The following is a 16,432-nucleotide window of genomic DNA, read 5'->3' on the forward strand; positions in this document are numbered from 1 at the left end:
TTTTCCTCATTTAGTCAGATATAGATTGATCAACGTCATATGTCCAAAGAATGACGTCAGTTGACTGTCAGAATACAATTAATGACCAGGTTTTTTTTATTAATTTCTTTTCCTTATTGCATGGACATATTCCAAGATAACAGAGCCATTATTTACCTGACTCAAGTAGTGAAATAGTTAAGGGAGCACAAACTAAGGCATACTTGACTCATAGATAAGCATAGGCAGGATGAAATATTAGAACACTGGCCTTTGACATCCAGAGTTGCTAATCCCTGCCAATCAGCTGGTTTTCACAGAATCAATACAAAATCTGGGTGAAAAATTGAATAAAGATCTGGACCAATTTGAACGTGTATTATGCTTAACCAAAATCTGTAATAGTGAATGTGTACGATACTCAAAACTCAATATATAATTGGTATGCATGTACTGTGGCTGTTTGTATTGATTAAAGTTCACGTATGTGTGCACATTTAAAATGATGTAAGCACAAATTGCATCTGAATATAATTTCTTTTAATGATATATCTACTGACAGACCACCATCATTTAGCAGTATGACAGATGTATTTAGGCCACAACGACATTATGCCTATTTATAATTTACATTTATTGTAATGTACTGCTGTAATGTACTGCTGTTTAAAATGGGATCAAATTATTTTTGTCCATCCAGATATACTGTATATGACCATATGCTGAAACTAATTATCTCGTTTTCAATTTCTAAACATGAAATATTGCAACACTCAAAATCTCATTTATATACAAGAGAAACCCAACTACAGGCAAATTAAGGAAATTCACAACAAAATTTTATGAGTTATACCTTCAAGCCCTTATTCTGGACCGATGCACATTGTGCTGTTAATGATTTCATCCTGTAGAACAGCTTGTGACAATTAAATATGGGCTTGTATATAAGCACGCAAGAATTTGTAAAGTTCAATGGCCTCCTCAGGTGAGGTGGATGGATGGAGGCTGTTCTCTGCCATTGCCATACAGCAGATGTCAAAAATGGTATCATCACAGGGATATGGTCTCCTCTGAAGGCATTCTTCTCTGCAAGCCTGTATCTTTTCATGGGATACTTCTTTGATGTATTCCCTGGCACCAAATAGTTCTGGAAAGGTATACATCATCATTGGACGTCCTCCTGGAGACACTGCATTTCTGCACGGGCGAATCCTGTGAGTGTTCCAAACTTGAACAACGTCCTGCAGTTCTTTCTAGATATTAAGACCATGGAAACAATAATGTTAGTTCACACATTTGCATTTCCTGCTTATCATGTAGCCTATATGCAACAAACAAAACATAGAGCTATTCAACCAATCTCAACCTTAAAACACCTAACAATTCAACTGTACAATGCAACAAATTAATAGTTAAAAAGTAAGTTTTGATGACATTGCTTTCTTTTTCATTATTTTTCAAGGATTCATACACAAGTAATGTGTATTACTAAATATATTATTCAATTCTACTCCACAAGCTTAAGTGCATTCTTATTGTACAGGGTGGGAAAACTTGAAAAGAATTATAATTTAGTTACACATTATAAAAACACATTTCTTTCTTACCTCTATCATTTCAAGACATGTAAACTGTATGAGATTTTTGTCAAGGAAGTCACCGGAGAAGTAGTCGGAGTCTTTCAGATCTTGAAACGTATTCATCCAAAACTGTGCATGTTGCTTCCTTAAAAAGCCCCACCAGTTCTCGATCCGTTGGTTGTGATTGCTTGAACCATACAGGTAGCATCTTTTTGAAAATTCATCTAAATGATCATGTCTCGTGAACTTCTGCATCTGCTCCACATAACAATTCTCTGTCCCCAGGTCGGACCGTATCCGGGTGGCAGTCCCATTCTTTGACAGCACCTCATCAGTAAAGTAACCAGCAATTACCCTGGGATCGCTGTTGGTGCTATATGCATGTAGCCAAATCACCATTCGTGAAAATCCGTCTATTGCACCATTGATGCAGATTCCATATGGTTTGAGTTTGTCGTAAGAATCCACATGCCAAAAAAAGTTCGGGCCTGGGTTCTGATACATAGTCGCCGAAGACGGTTCCGGTGTCTCAGCTGCACTCCACAGGGATCCAATATTTTTAGCAATCTCCTGATTGTCTCCTGTGTCACCACGTAGCCTGCCTGAATGCATTTCATATGCATCAATTTATATCCGTGGAGCATACCATATCTAACCAACTGATCTTGAAGAAACGTGGCCACGTCCAGAATATCCGATGGGGCTTTACGTCTGAATAAGCGCAAAGTCCTCAAGTATCTTCGCAAAGTAGACAAACTAATAATGATCCCATCTACATAACTAAGAGACAAAAGTATTTCCCAATGTCTCAATCCCAAAACAAAGTAAAAGTGAATTAAACTCAACAAACGGGACATGTTGGCTCCTCGTTGTAAGAAACAAAACCAGATTAAGCCTGTTAATAATGCCAACGGACACATAACATCTAGTTGAAATAAGTTTGTTTTTTTATTTTTTTTATCTCGTTAATTCAGAAAAACAGAGTTTGTTTTTTTTTTTTTTTTGAAAACTTATCTCGTTAATTCAGAAAAACAAAGTTTTTTTTTTTTGAAAACTTATCTCGTTAATTTAGAAAAACAAAGTTTTTTTTTTTTTTGAAAACTTATCTCGGTAATTTAGAAAAACAAAGTTTTTTTTTTTTTTTGAAAACTTATCTCGTTAATTCAGAAAAACAAAGTTTTTTTTTTTTGAAAACTTATCTCGTTAATTTAGAAAAACAAAGTTTTTTTTTTTTTTTGAAAACTTATCTCGTTAATTTAGAAAAACAAAGTTGTTTTTTTTTGAAAACTTATCTCGTTAATTTAGAAAAACAAAGTTTTTTATTTTTTTGAAAACTTATCTCGTTAATTCAGAAAAACAAAGTTTTTTGTTTTTTGAAAACTTATCTCGTTAATTTAGAAAAACAAAGTTTTTTTTTTTTTTGAAAACTTATCTCGTTAATTTAGAAAAACAAAGTTTTTTTTTTTTTTTTGGGAAAACTTATCTCGTTAATTTAGAAAAACAAAGTTTTTTTTTTTTTTTGAAAACTTATCTCGTTAATTCAGAAAAACAAAGTTTTTTTTTTTGAAAACTTATCTCGTTAATTTAGAAAAACAAAGTTTTTTTTTTTGAAAACTTATCTCGTTAATTTAGAAAAACAAAGTTTTTTTTTTTTTTTTTGAAAACTTATCTCGTTAATTCAGAAAAACAAAGTTTTTTTTTTTTTTTTTGGGAAAACTTATCTCGTTGATTCAGAAAAACAAAGCTTTTTTTTTTTTTTTCAAGTGAATGCAATACGCTTCCGTAGATTACTGAGGGTGAAAACTAAATATTATTATAAATTAAACTGCTACTAGTTATTGGTACACAGTACCCAAAAAATGTGGTGCAATGCAAAAATCCTACAATAAAGTGTGGTTTTGTTTTTTTTTTAGTTTTTCAGTAAGATGCTAAATTAATATTATAATTTTAAAAGGCAGTTTTTTTGTTTGTTTTTTTTAGCAGATTTTACATGGAGAAGGGTTTTGTTTAAACCGGCGATTTAAACACAATAAATCCCAAGTGGGAAATAAGAATATAAACAACTGTAGCTTAACATGCTTTATTTACCAGCTAAACAGCACCTGTGCAGCGAATTTCAAATGGCTTTAAGTTGGTTAAACTAGCTTTAGTTTTGCATATAACTAATAAGTATTCACGTTATATCTAATTGCACGTTTTTTCCAATGCATGTTAAACATTCAATTGTTATACCTTAAAAAAATGCCATGTTTGATATGTGCATCATAACACATATCTTCAACTATGCTTTCATTTGTCAATAGCTGAGATGTCGCCTGCTTGAACGGCTTCTGCATAAAATACAAAGTGGATTCAGCACAACACCACTGAATCTTGATTATCTGGAGTTTTTATGCTGCCAGTAGCTGTACGTCCTGGACACCCTATCCAGTTATGTACAAATACCCGTCGTCATCACAGAAGCTAATTTAGCCATTACAGTCATTTAAAAAAATATATTTATTCAGGAGCAGTTTGTCATTTTTCCTTCCCCAAGGTTTATTTTTATCATTTCATTATGCACACTGAAACTAATTTATTTACTTTATTGCTTTGCCCTGTTGTCTTATGTCATTAAAAAGTTTGTTTTTTGAAAGGTTTCACTTGTTTTCTTGTCCTGTGGTGCCAGTCCCACCAGTAGGTCAGGTGAGTTTTTATACTCGGTGAGACATTTCATTTTACATTCAAAGCAAAGCAACTTTATTTGTACAGCACAATTCAAAAACATGCTGATTCAAAGGGCTTTACAAAGACATTAAAAACATAAGATTATATAAAGCTTAATTTAAAAAATAGATAAAAAGGTAAGAACACAAACTAAGATCACGTTTTTTATTATTATTATTTTTTATTTTTTTTATCCTTAAGAGAGACAGTGCAAATTTGGTCTTTTAAATACAAACCATAGAAATGCAGCTGAGAGACAGAGTCCTGTCTGAAGGGGATCTTCGGTGTTGTCTGCATTGTCTTTGACTTTAAATCAATACTGCTGGAACATTACATGCTACCACACGTTTCTGTTTCTGTTAAAAATGATTAATGCTATAAGTTCCGTATGTTTATTCATGATTGTTGGACCTCCAGATTAAACACTACGTGGTCTCTAGTGTAAACGAAATGGTCCTTGATCTGAAAACTGATTAGGAAACATCGCTGGTTTGGAAAACCGTCCGGTTTCCATGGTACCTCTGACTAAGCCGTAGCTGATTGTACATCACTTTAGATAAGCATCTGCAAAGTACCCATAAAGTACACACACACACACACATATATATATATATATATAATAAGCGGTCAAGATAATGGATAGATGGACTGTGATCCCCGTGCGCGTGCATTTTTTTTATGCGCGCGCACGGTTTTCAAGCGCGCTGCTTTTGGAACTGAATAAACGCCCGACCCGAGCTGATAAGAGACCGCCCACGGAGGGCGAGGGGACAATTATTTCTTAGTAGAAGGCGAGGGAAACAATGATGAAATGAAAGCCACAACAACAACAAAAGCACAAAAACAAAAAAAAACAGCTGCTAGGAAAATCTTCCAGAAGACAAAGACTTTTTCTCCACTTGCTGTTTTTGTTGCCTCAGGTTCATGCTGATTCCCCACTTCTGTAAAACAAATTCATACGAATCATTTGCATGAAGTAAAAACAGTTTGATAAAAAAAATGAAAACAGTACTTCAGAGTTTAGAAACACTCCATTTTGTTTCTTTACAAACATGTAAAAACATTTTTCAAAAGTCTAGATTTAAATGAAGCAGCCAAAAGAAACTGAGCAGAAACATTATTAATCTTGTGTGTGGTAAGATGTTGCATATCTACTAGTCTGTTCTGGAGAGGACAGTTTGCTTTGCAGCCAATGTGGAGAACTTTGTTTTGTATATTAGGCTGTGTTTTTTATTTATTTATTGAATTTATTATTTGTTTATTTTCTTTAGGACTTGTGTTAAAATCTGAGGCCTTATATCTTATTTTGGCAAGAACTATAGAACATTGTGTAGGTTCCTGAACTTTCATCTAGCAGCAAAAATCTCTGAGAGACTGAAGTCAAACCCTTTTGTGTGTCTGATTTACTACAAACCCTATAAACAAAATTCTACAAAGTTTGAATGACGTAACTCACCCGTGACGTTGAGATTACATTTTTTAGATCCGTAGCCGTAATCTGTCTTCACTTTACACACATACAGACCAGAATCATCAGTTCTGAGTCTGGACACATGAAGTCTGATTCGTCCTTCTCTGAGGACGTCTTTGTCACTCTGGACTCGTCCTGCAAACTGTCCATCCTGAGATTCTGGTACCTCAACTCCATCATGGACATAATACAAGGTTAAGATTCTGTGATCAGTTATCAGGTTACAGATGATAAACAGGAACCTCCAGGAGACGTCAGGTTTGGTGGTGAAGGTCCACTCCAGAGTGATGTTGTGGTTCTCCTCTGCCTGATAGGAGCTCTGTGTCACATTCACTACAAATGTTGCTGCTGAGGAGACAGAGAGAGAAAGAGAGGAGCAGACACACTGAGAACTGGAACATGGAGGCTTTAAACTACATCTAGAGGTTTCTGAACATCTTCATCTCTGTGATGTCAGAGCTCTGATTGATGCTCTTTGCATTAAACTGACTGTTCTCTAAAACAAAACAGAATACAGACAAGATGATTGTAAAAGTCAATTAGTCTACTGCTATATAAGACAGGAAATGATGTGTATAAGTGTGTGTTAGGCCAGAAAAGGAAACTGGTCTTGACTTGAATTGGAGGGGCTGAGCCGTTGCTTAAAGCCACTGAAATGTTTAGATCCTGAACTTTTGGCTGACACGCTTTGCCGGGAACACGCCGTCATCACACAGCATGCTGTTTATTTTATGTTTTTCATTGAAAAGAAAAGAAAAATAAATCGGTTTTTAAGTGCAACGATCAGCGTCTGGACATTTATTCGTGCCATCTACACCAGACAGAAGCATGTCAGCCAAAAGTTCCAGATTTAAATATTCCAGTGGCTTTAAGCAATGACTTACCCCTTCAACGTCAGTAATAAATCCATCAAAACTTCAAGTGAAGACCATAAAATGTATTTATGTCTAAGTTAATGGGTAAACTGACCACAGGCAGATGAGATGAGGATGATGAGGAGCAGCATTGTGCAGATCATCTTCTCCCTGTTAGAGGAGACAGAGGTGAAGAGTCATGAACACATGAGGTCAAAGTTCAGTCATTCCAGGTAGAAGAAGGAAAATCTCCAGTCTGACTTCATTCAGTCATTCCAGCATCTGATCCTGTTCATCATCCTGTTTATTTCACATCAAAGAACTTTCTGACTGAACTACATGAACTACAACCACTGAAAAAATAAGATAAGCCCTAAAATGGGAAATTTCTTTGCCACCACACATCTCATACATAGACAATGACGAAAAACATGAAATAGACCTTTAAATATGTAAATATACAAAAAAACTACAGGTTGTCATTAAAAAATCTGACAGCTACAGGAACAAAAAACCTTCTGAAGCGTTCAGTAGAACACCGAGGCATAAAAAGACGGTCACTAAAAGTAGAAGTATGTATAGGATGGTTTTCAATGAATAAAATTGTTTTTAATTTGGACCCAGTTCTTTTTGCCAGGGTGAGGTCCAGAGAGTCAGGGGTGATGCCAATCACAGCCCTAGCTTTTTTAATCAACTTGTTAATTCTGTTTTTGTCATCTGCACAAATGCTGCTTTTTTTGTTGAATTTCATTTTTTTCCTCTGCTTTTTTTTTTTTAACAACAATCACATGGAGACCTTTGCTCTGTAATACAAGAAGAGTTCTAGTGGCTAAATCTGTTATTCTAAGTAGAGGAAAATAAGAAATACTTCATTATTTATTGATTTTTCCAGTTTTTCCAGTAAGTACGATCCTCAGGTCTGCTGCACCATCTGTTAAAAAAATGTTAAAGCAAAAACATTACTGATGTTGTAAAAGACAAAATTCTGGTTTTGAGGTACACCACAACAAGATAACCCCCAATTTCCACCAGTGTGTGTGCTGCGCCACGGCCTCCACAGCTATGACCATTTTAGTCAATGGCTTTGTCCACACTGGTCACACCGCTGTGTGTGTCAGAAGCATCTCAAATGCTTTGTTCCGGCTTTCGCTAAAAATAAGTGGAGACTATATTTTGACAGAGCTTATGTCCAAAACGCGTCAAACTCAGCAGTTAAGACAGGGGCAGACAGGAAATCAGATGGAGGAGCCGTGTAGAAGCTTCCGGTAATATTCAAAATAAATGCCCCGTGTAGATTTGCCCTCGCTGAACCATGTAAACATTATGTCATTAATCGGTCAGGGTGTATAAGTCTTTTTTTTTCATTATGGAAGCCGAGACGTTTATCCTGGAAGTGGAAAATCACAAGATTCTTCAATTCTCCTGTGATTTCATGATCCCACGGATCAGGCGGACTGCACTCGCGGTTGCTTCACACCTGATACGCTCCCGGTGTGGACTGACGAGGTCGGATCAAAACCACAGCGCAGACGTAACGCGGCGCACACGCACCCGGTGTAAAGTGGGGGTCAGAGGAGTATTCCACAATAAACACATTATAACAGTGGTTCTCAAACCTTTTTCAACGTTGTACTCTCTGTAGAATAAATTTTGATCTTCAGTTGGTTGGACCAGAAAAATAACATAATAACCTATAAATAATGAAAACTCTACAATTCAGAAATTTATTATTCTTTTGCTAAAAAGGAAAAAGAGCCAGAGCTCACTGATAGATTTACAGCTTTATTGTGCAAACTTAGGGGACTAACATTTCAACATTTTCTCTCTTTATCAGCACGACAACTCTGATGAAAACACAAACGTTTGGACACTTTCTTTGTAAACAGAAGGCAGCATTACGCATATGACTTGGTGAAAAAGAGGTAAAGATACATGCCTAAAAAAGTAGTTGCATTCAGTCCACTTTGATTTGGTGAAGAAGATCAGCTGCATTTCTGTTCAGTGTTTGTTGATTTATAAAGCAATAACATAAATATAAACACACAAAAAGAAACCTATATCTATATGCTGAACTGGTGAGCTTGTCATGCTCTGAGCATGAAATGTGATTTTTTTTTCTGTTTGTCTGTGAATTTATATTTATATTTCTGCATTTTCTAGCTTTACTGGACCCCCATACCCAAAACTCCTGAACGGCTTCATCTGTAAGTCATCAAAGTCATCAGTCCGAAACATGAAACTCGCCTTCAGTTCGTGGTTTTAATGTGTTTGTGCAAAAACTACGGAGGAAGTGAGGGAGTTGAAACCTCTAACCAGGAAACGTTTGAATGCCTTTGCCTTCTCCACGACTACAGAGCCAATTCGAGTTAATAAAGGAAGGAGAGTGTCTCTATGGCTCAGTATAAACTTATAAAGATTTAGCAGCTGTAAATAAATGTTGGTAAATAATGTTAGTTTGTAAATTACTATTGTCAACCTGCCAAAATAAATAAATAAGTAAATAAATCTGCCTGAAAAATTCATGTTTGCGACAAGAAAAGTATTTGCGTGGTTGTAAAAAGATTTGTATTTGTGGAAAATAACAAAAGTTCTTTTACAAACACAAATCTTTTTAACAACCATGCAAAGCCTGCACATTCGCAAACTTAAAATTTTCAAGCAGACTTTTTTTGCAGGATGAAAAACTTGATTTACAGATAAAAACTCTGAAATTATTTGCAAACATTCCTTTACAGCTGCTACTGGGCTTAATATAACATCTTTATGAGCCATAAACAAAGAAAATCCTGGACAATTTTTAAATTCTAACCAGGCGCAGTTTTAAGCTCTCAAACAGATGATATGTCCGGGTAAAAGAAGACGTTTGGACAGATAATCTGGTATGTCAACCACCAGTGGAGGATGTCTTCCTTGTTTTTTTTTTTTTTTTTTTTTGCTTGATTGTAAACAAACAAACAAACAAACAAACAAACCACCAAATAAATAAATAAATGGTTAAAGACTTAGAATCGTTTGGCAACCATAAACTAGAAAAGCAGAGCAGTCAGGGCAACATGACATGAGGAAAACATCTGACAGAGACTGAGAAACACACTGCCGCCATCATTCAGCATTTCTATCAAAATGTTAAAGTTAAACTTACTGTATAAAACAAGCTGTGTTTCATTTTCTCTCATTATCAGTACGACGACTCTGATGAAAACACAAACGTTTGGACACTTTCTTTGTAAACAGAAGGCAGCATTACGCATATGACTTGGTGAAAAAGAGGTAAAGATACATGCCTAAAAAAGTAGTTGCATTCAGTCCACTTTGATTTGGTGAAGAAGATCAGCTGCATTTCTGTTCAGTGTTTGTTGATTTATAAAGCAAAAACATAAATATAAACACACAAAAAGAAACCTATATCTATATGCTGAACTGGTGAGCTTGTCATGCTCTGAGCATGAAATGTGATTTTTTTTTCTGTTTGTCTGTGAATTTATATTTATATTTCTGCATTTTCTAGCTTTACTGGACCCCCATACCCAAAACTCCTGAACGGCTTCATCTGTAAGTCATCAAAGTCATCAGTCCGAAACATGAAACTCGCCTTCAGTTCGTGGTTTTAATGTGTTTGTGCAAAAACTACGGAGGAAGTGAGGGAGTTGAAACCTCTAACCAGGAAACGTTTGAATGCCTTTGCCTTCTCCACGACTACAGAGCCAATTCGAGTTAATAAAGGAAGGAGAGTGACTCTATGGCTCAGTATAAACTTATAAAGATTTAGCAGCTGTAAATAAATGTTGGTAAATAATGTTAGTTTGTAAATTACTATTGTCAACCTGCCAAAATAAATAAATAAGTAAATAAATCTGCCTGAAAAATTCATGTTTGCGACAAGAAAAGTATTTGCGTGGTTGTAAAAAGATTTGTATTTGTGGAAAATAACAAAAGTTCTTTTACAAACACAAATCTTTTTAACAACCATGCAAAGCCTGCACATTCGCAAACTTAAATTTTTCAAGCAGATTTTTTTTTGCAGGATGAAAAACTTGATTTACAGATAAAAACTCTGAAATTATTTGCAAACATTCCTTTACAGCTGCTACTGGGCTTAATATAACATCTTTATGAGCCATAAACAAAGAAAATCCTGGACAATTTTTAAATTCCACCCGGACGCAGTTTTAAGCTCTCAAACAGATGATATGTCCGGGTAAAAGAAGACGTTTGGACAGATAATCTGGTATGTCAACCACCAGTGGAGGATGTCTTCCTTGTTTTTTTTTTTTTTTTTTTTGCTTGATTGTAAACAAACAAACAAACAAACAAACCACCAAATAAATAAATAAATGGTTAAAGACTTAGAATCGTTTGGCAACCATAAACTAGAAAAGCAGAGCAGTCAGGGCAACATGACATGAGGAAAACATCTGACAGAGACTGAGAAACACACTGCCGCCATCATTCAGCATTTCTATCAAAATGTTAAAGTTAAACTTACTGTATAAAACAAGCTGGGTTTCATTTTCTCTCCTTGCTGCTCTTGGCGGGTGACATGTTGTTTCTCTGCTGAAGTTCTGGTACTAAAAACCTTCACTTTCATCCGGCTCTGTATTATGTGGGGGTTTCTGTGCAGACCCGGCGGCATGGGCGGGCATTGGGGGGCCGTGCCCGCCCATGGACTCAGCTATGCCCGCCCTGGACTAAAAGCAGTTTTTCGTTATTTTATTTGGGTCTGGGTTTTGTTTTTTTTAATCGGAGTATCCATCTTCCTTTCAAACTACCTATCTTGATGTGTCAATCTTACAATCCAACCAATGAACAAAGGCAACATGTTAGCCAATTACAAACGGAGGGGGGCGGGTCATTAGGTCAAACGATTAAGCTCACCGGTCCGGTTGCTGTGAGATTAGCTGCTTTTTGCCGTCGTCGGCATGAACATACTACATACTCTATTGTGGTTAAAGTGGTTAAATCTTTGCTCCATCCTTTCTCACACATACCTCACAGATACTCCATTGATAGTCCTGGTCAATTTAACTTGCATTACTTGTAGGCAGAAGGGTCATGCTGCTTAGTTCTGCTCCTTGTGCTCCCTAGCTGCTGTAGCTACCTTCCCCAGCTTGAATGTTTGATCCAGTGTTCAGATTTAGCTTATTTTTAAAAGAGAAGTGAAGCTATGGTGCTGCTCTCTGTATGACCCAGCCCCTGTTGCTGTTCTTGAGTTTTGAGTTAATTAAATGGACCCAGCACTACACTATGGTATTTTGTTTTTATATATATATATATATATATATATATATATATATATATATATATATATATATATATATATATAATGTTTTTATTTTAGGTTGAACTTTCCTTTTTCTAGTGGGAGAAAATGATTTCTTAATACTGTAGGAGTAGCCGCAGAGCCACTGTTCATCCTAAGGCATATAAAATGTAGGTTGAAAAAGTATGTCCCCCGGAATAAATGTGATGCCCCCCCTCTAATTTGTTTCTGCAGCCGGGTCTGTTTCTGTGCAGCATCATCACAGACCGTTAATGAAGAGGAAATGTTCAGTTACTGATCACTTCACTACACCTGCTCTTTTATAGCCTTCTAAAGCGAGGCAACGTCAACATAGCCTGATCTATAACGTATTATTACTTCATATAACATAAAATCAGTTTCTTTTATCTTCCCACACCCAGACTACAGCAACAGCCTTTTTTACACGTCTCACCAAAAACTATTAGTTGGTTGCTGATATAAAACTCAGCTGCTAAACTTTTAACAATCAGTCGTCTTTTAAATATTCTTTCGTTTATTCATTAACTACCGCTTAGTCCATTACAGGTCGTGGCTAACCTGGAGCTTATCCCAACATTTAACAGGTGAGAGGCAGGGTACACCCTAGACGGGTCACCAGTCCATCGCAGGGCCAACGCAGATAGGGACAAACAACCATTCACACACACACTTAAAGAAAGAAAGCTTATTTTTTGTTGCCTCTGTGCACCTGTGTACCAGAGCAGTTTCTTCCACCAGAGCTGATGTCACAGAGCAGATCCGCCATGTTGGTGAGTATCATTCAGATTATTTGTAAATGAGACTGTTAAACAAATAAAAACAATATGCACATGCAATTTGTTTACTTCAGAAGATATTTAACCCGTAAATACATAATGCATCATAATTTTATACACACTGCTTATGTATTGTGTCACCATCTGGTATAACCTAAGTGGTCTTCTGCCCCCTGGTGGGTCTTTTTAAAACTGCAACCATTCTGACATCACATACATGTAGTAATAAACTGTACAACCATTTTGTTAAAGAGCCTAAAAACACTTGAAATAATAAAAAAAATCTGGTCATTATTTCTTAGTTCAGGCAATAAAACTGTGAAATTTGACTTGATGAATGTATCATACATGTAGTGAAATGTATGTTTCAGGTTTTGTATTTTTTATGTATATTTTTATTTTTACTATCATGCTACACCAGTTCTTTTAGTCTTTTGTGGCTCCATTTGCAGGTATGTTGGAACCTGTTTTTCTTTAAAAGTCACCTCCTCCCTCCCCCCCAGGTCGTACGTTCCTGGGTCGTCCCAATGAAATGAAATGAAATGAAAAATACTTTATTAATCCCAAAGGGAAATTCAATATTGTAGTAGTAGTAATTTTTTAGTAAAACAATCACATTAATTAATTAAGGGCTTTGTTCTTCAGCCTGATAGCTGCTGGAAGGAAGGATCTTCTGTATCTCTCTGTCTTGCATCGGACTTGAACAAGCCTCCCACTGAACACACTCTGTTGTTTCGTCACGGCGTTGTGTAGAGGGTGTGAAGGATCTTCCATTATCTTCGTCAGCTTGTACAGAATTCTTTTTTTGATGATCAACTCCAGCGGCTCCAGAGTTACTCCAAGCACAGAACCAGCTTTCTTGATCAGTTTGTTAATTCTTTTCAAGTCTCTGGTTCTGATGCCGCTGCCCCAGCAGATTGCTGCAAAGCTGATTGCACTTTCAACAACAGACCTGTAGAACATTTGCAACATTTTGGTGCAGACGTTAAAAGATCTCAGCTTCCTTAAGAAGTAGAGTCTGCTCTGACCTTTCTTGTAAATGTACTCAGTGTTGCTTTTCCACTCAAGTCTGTTGTCCAGCTGAACTCCAAGGTACTTGTATTCCTCCACCACCTCCACCTCCTCTCCCATGATGGAAACACTTCTATGTGTGTTCTTGTTCCTCCTGAAGTCAACAATCATCTCCTTTGTTTTCTTGGTATTCAAGATGAGATGATTGTCACCGCACCATTTCACAAACTGACCGACCAGTTCTCTGTACTCTGCTTCTTGTCCATCACTGATACACCCAACAACTGCTGAGTCATCAGAGTATTTCTGCAGATGACAGAACTCAGAGTTGTACTGGAAGTCTGAGGTGTACAGCGTGAATAGAAATGGTGAAAGTACAGTCCCTTGTGGTGTTCCAGTGCAGCTGACCACCATCTCAGACACACAACCTTTCAGTCTCACAAACTGTGGTCTGTTTGTGAGGTAGTCGTAAATCCAGGTGGTTGTGGAGGGATCCACCTGGAATTTCTGCAGCTTCTCACACAGCAGAGCAGGCTGAATCGTATTAAAAGCACTTGAGAAATCAAAGAACATGACCCTCAAAGTGCTGCCTGACTGGTCCAGATGAGAGTGGGCTCTCTGAAGCAGATATATGATGGCATCTTCAACCCCAAGCCCATTACGGTATGCAAACTGTAATGGGTCCTGAAAGGTGTTCACCTGCTTGCTGAGGTGAGCCAGTAAGAGTCTCTCCAGGACTTTCATGACGTGAGATGTCAGGGCGACTGGTCTGTAGTCTTTTGGTTCAGCTGGTTGTGGTTTTTTAGGCACTGGAACAAGGCAGGATGTTTTCCACAGCACCGGGATTCTTCTCTGGCTCAGGCTGGTGTTGAACAGGTGCTGGAGAATCGGACATAGCTGTTTTGAGCAGGTCTTGAGAACTCTGGGACTGACACCATCTGGACCTGCAGCCTTGTTCTGGTTCAGTTTCACCAGTTGTTGCATGACTTGGTTACAGGAGACAGACAGAGTGGAGGTGGAGGCAGAGGAGGTTTCAGGAAGTCCTGATGTGGAGGGAGATGAGGTTGTGTCCAGGTCTTTGACTGAGCTGCAGGGTGACAGAGTGGAGGTGTGACAGGAAAGCTGTGGGCTCATGGAGGGTGTGTGGCTAGTTGGGGTTGAAGCAGGAGGTGAGCTAAACCTATTGAAGAACATGTTCAGTTCATTCGCTCTGTCCAGACCTCCATCAGTCTGATCCTCCTTTATCCCGAAGCCAGTGATCTTCTTCATTCCTGACCACACATCCCTCACATTGTTTTTCTGAAGCTTACTTTCCAACTTCTTCCTGTAGTCCTCCTTGCACTTCTTCATTTGTGTTTTAAGTTGTTTTTGTGTGGACTTCAATAACTCCCTGTCTCCATCCCTAAAAGCTTTCTTTTTGATGTTCAGCAGCTTTTTCAGGTCACTGGTGATCCAGGGTTTGTTATTGGGGAAGCACCTCACTGTTCTTGTTGGAACGGTGCTGTCCACACAGAAGTTAATATAATCTGTCACACACTCAGTCAAGGCATTGATGTCATCTCCATGAGGTTCACATAGGACGTTCCAGTCTGTAGCCTCGAAGCATCCTCTCAGAGCATCTTCAGCTTCATTAGACCAGGTTCTAATAGCCTTTCTAATGACTGGTTGTTGCTGAACGATGGGCTTGTAGGAGGAGGAGAGAAGAACTAGGTTATGGTCTGATCTTCCTAAAGGTGGCAGGGCAAAGGAGCTGTATGCATTTTTAATATTTGCATAAAATAAGTCCAACGTTTTGTTTTCTCTGGTGGAGCAGCTGACAAACTGTTGGAAAGTTGGTAGAGTTGCAGAGAGGGAGATGTTGTTAAAATCTCCAGAGATCGCCACAAATGCGTTTGGATGTTGTGTTTGAAGCCTGGCCACTACAGAGTTAATGACATCACAGGCTGCGTCTGGAGCGGTACCAGGTAATATATATACCGCTACCAGAATAACGAAAACAACAAGATGTACTTTGGTTCAGCAGCTCGACCTGAACACACTGAGCACACCGACCTCCTCAGCACCACCTCCCAGGATCCCATTGCAGTGGCAGCCACATCCCTGCCCTCCTCCCATCCATCACTCCATCTTCACCCCTGCAGGGTTCACGTCTTCATCCTGGGAGGACGACAGCGACGGCTCGCCTCCACAGCCGGGTGCCGGCCAATAACAAACACACCCCAGCGTGGAGAAAGAAACCATTTCAACCAGAAAGAAACTGGAAACATGGACTCTTCTGAACTTTCCCCCACAAATTAGCATTAATATACTAAAATATTTACAGAATCATCACTTTTAGTGTTCTTCATGAAATAGCTTAAAATCACAGACTGTGGAGCTCTGAGCAGCAGCTTGAGGTCGGCCGGTTTTAATTTCAACAGTAAGAAAGAAGCACGAGTTTAACTAGTTTTTCAGAGGTCATCCTAAAATATCACAGAATAAAAAAACAGGAAGCAGAATCATGTGTGAAGCGTGTTTTCAGCTGCTTCCAGTATGATCGCACTGCTGAACAAAGTCAGCATTTTTACGGAACCATACCTGTGGTGTAACAAGTTAACATACCAGTTTCATCAGCACAGGGCGTGACTGGAAGTAATGAATTACCAACAAATATTAAGCGTAAACTAACCTTCACTTAGGTAAACTCAGATGTACCAAGTGTCAGTGAATGCAGCATGTAATGCACTTTAATATATTGTTCAACATCAACGCTGAAAAATGTCATTGGCTGTTTT

This window comes from Melanotaenia boesemani, chromosome 5 (assembly GCF_017639745.1).
Source record: "Melanotaenia boesemani isolate fMelBoe1 chromosome 5, fMelBoe1.pri, whole genome shotgun sequence".
Lineage (NCBI taxonomy): Eukaryota > Metazoa > Chordata > Actinopteri > Atheriniformes > Melanotaeniidae > Melanotaenia > Melanotaenia boesemani.